Below are 3,383 nucleotides of genomic sequence, written 5' to 3'. Positions count from 1 at the left end.
TAGTTGGATGTATAATATGACTAATTTTGGTCGAATGGGGCTAAGACCTGAATTTGTAGAAGGTGTCATTGGTTTTGTGGAGTATGCAAAGACATTAGATACTTTTCAACGTAGTGGTATGATTAAGTGTCCCTGTAATAAATGTCAATGTTTGAATTATGAAAAACCAGATGTTGTTGAGCTTCATATCTATCGAAATGGGTTTAAAAAAGAATACACTGTGTGGACTAGTCATGGAGAAATGATAATAACTTTGATGTATTCCAACATTATGTTCCTGGTGAAAGTAGTAGCAATGTGAATTCTAATGCACAAAATTATTGAATTGATGACATGGTTCAAGATGCTTTTGGTGTGCATTCTGATTTTGATTTTGCTAATCAAGGTGAAGAAGCTCCTAATGCTGAATGTAAAATTTTCTTTGAACAATTGGAATCTGCTAGTCGGCCTTTATATGAGGGGAGTCCACACTCACAGTTGTCTATTGCGGTTAGATTATTAAGTATCAAATCAGATTGGAATGTTCCTCAAGGGGCAATGGACTCTGTGATTGACCTTTCATGATTTAGTTGACCCAAATCTAGAGATACCAGATAATTTCTATAAGGCAAAGAGGTTGGTATCAAAGTTAGGAATGTCATCGATGAGAATTCATTGTTGTTAAAATGGTTGCATGTTATACTATAAGGATGATATTGATCTAGAATCGAGTAAGTTTTGTGGAAAATGTCGTTTTAAACAGACAACTAGTGGGAAGAAAGTTCCTATTAAGGCAATGCACTACTTACCTCTTATACCAAGGTTAAAGAGGTTGTATGCGTCTAATAGATCTGCTCCTCATATGAGATGGCACCATGAACATAGAAGACCACCTGGAGTTATGTGTCATCCATCCGATGGAGAGGCTTGGAAGCATTTTGATAGAACATATCCACAATTTGCAGCTGAACCACGTAACATTAGATTGGGTTTATGTTCAGATTGATTCACGCCACATTCTGTTTCTGCTGCACCATATTCTTGTTGGCCTGTATTTGTAACACCATATAATCTTCCACCCGAGATGTGTATGACCAGTCCATATATATTTCTCAATTGTGTCATTCCTGGCCCACGGAATCCAAAAGTATTGATTGATGCATACTTGCAACCTTTGATTGATGAGTTGTAACAATTGTGGGTTCAAGGGGTTGAAACATTTGATGTGTCTCTTAAGCAGAATTTTAATTTGTCGTCTGCCTTAATGTGGACTATTAATGATTTTCCAGCATATGGAATGTTGTCAGGGTGGATGACAGCGGGAAAGTTAGCTTGTCCTTATTGTATGGAAAATACTAAATCATTCACTTTGAAACATGGTCGTAAAAATTCTTGGTTTGACTGTCATCGACAGTTCTTGCCAATGGATCATGAGTTTAGGAGTATGAAAAATGCATTCAGAAAGAATTCTGTTGAACAAGGTTATCCTCCTCCAATCTTAACTGGAGAACAAGTTTGGGAGAGGGTTCAAAACTTTCCAAAGGTCGCAAAAGAACAACCCTATAAATTTGATGGATATGGTGTTGCACATAACTGGACAAAACAAAGCATATTCTGGGAGTTACCGTATTGGAAGGACAATCTTCTTCGACATAATCTTGATGTCATGCATATTGAAAAAAATTACTTTGACAATTTATTTAACACAGTAATGGATGTCACTGGCAAGACAAAAGATAGTGTTATAGCTAGAATGGACTTACCTGAATATTGCAGGCGAAAAGAGTTATGGTTGCAAGAGAAACAGAACAACAAGTTCTTCAAGCCTAAGGCTAGTTATTCATTTACAAGGGATCAAAAGCGTAAAATTTGTGAATGGGTCGAGCAACTTAAGATGCCTGCTGGACATGCTTCAAATTTAGGAAAATGTGTTGATATGGAGCATGGAAAATTACATTGTATGAAAAGTCATGATTGTCATGTCTTCATGGAAACATTACTCCCCGTTGCATTTAGTGGCTTGCCTGATAGAATTTGGAAACCTATGACTGAAATCAGTTTGTTCTTCAAGGACTTGTGTTCTAATACGTTAAGGGAAGACAACCTAGTTCAGATGGATCAGAATATTCCTGTAATTACGAATAAGTTGGAGAAGATTCTTCCACCTGGATTTTTCGATGTGATGGAGCATCTTCCTGTACATCTATTGCATGAAGCACGCCTTGATGGTCCGGTTCAATATAGATGGATGTATCCTTTTGAGAGGTAAATATTTAACTATTAATATTTTTATATTAATATGTTGTTTAAATCAACGATAACAATGTATAATGTAGGACAATTGGAAAGTCTAAACGGGGCATGAAACAAAATCATAGAGTTGAAGGCTCAATGGTTCAATTCCATCTTGGTAGGGAGATAACTAATTTTGGTTCTTATTACTTTAAAAGAAGTGTGTCATGCTTTCAAAATAGACCCAATTGCCATGATGATGGTGGTGAGACTATGAAGCCACTATCAATCTTCAATCAACCAGGCAAAGGTTCAAAAAAACGCACAAGGAGGAATCTTAGTGCCATTGAGTTGCAGTCTGCATCTACACATGTCTTATTGAATTGCCACAAGTTAAACCATTTGTTGAGTAAGTTTTTTTTCCCACTAAAATATATAATTACAAGACAAAACAATTAACTCAATATCCATCTTCTTTGACAGTTACTTTGTGCATTTATATGGCAATGAAAGAGTATTTGAGCATTTCTCAAAGTGGTTTCAAGATTACGTAAGCCTTATAATATTTTCATAATACTATTATTATTAAATAAATTTATATTTAATTGATGCTAATTTCTTACTTTTTAAATATTTATAGATTTATGACACAAAAAATGGTCAATTTGACCAATTTTTGAAGGACATTTCTTGGGGACCCATCAAGACTTATTCAATGAATAAGTATGTTGTTAATGGTTTTAAATTCACTACTGAAGAATACTCCAAATATAAAAAAACTAACAATAGTGGAGTTTGGGTAAAAGGTGGTGATGGAAATCTAGATGGAGTTGATTATTATGGGGTACTCAAGGAGGTTTTGGAAATGGAGTATTCCGGTTTGCCTATAAAAATATTATATTATTTAGATGCAAGTGGTTTGATCCAACCCCAAAAAAAGGTACGAGAGAAATCAAACAATATAATATCATTGAAGTAAAGCACACAATGGAATATGAAGCTTATGATCCTTTTATTATTCCACAAAATGTTAAGCAAGTGTACTATGTTCCTTATCCCTTGCGTCCAGATAAAGCTGATTGGTGGGTGGTTATTAAAACCAAACCCATGGGCCGTGTGGAAGTTGAAAACGTGTTGGATGTTGCATACCAAAATGATGATTCATCAACTGT

This window comes from Solanum pennellii, chromosome 1, assembly GCF_001406875.1.
Source record: "Solanum pennellii chromosome 1, SPENNV200".
NCBI classification, from domain to species: domain Eukaryota; kingdom Viridiplantae; phylum Streptophyta; class Magnoliopsida; order Solanales; family Solanaceae; genus Solanum; species Solanum pennellii.
This window is presented reverse-complemented; position numbering follows the sequence as displayed.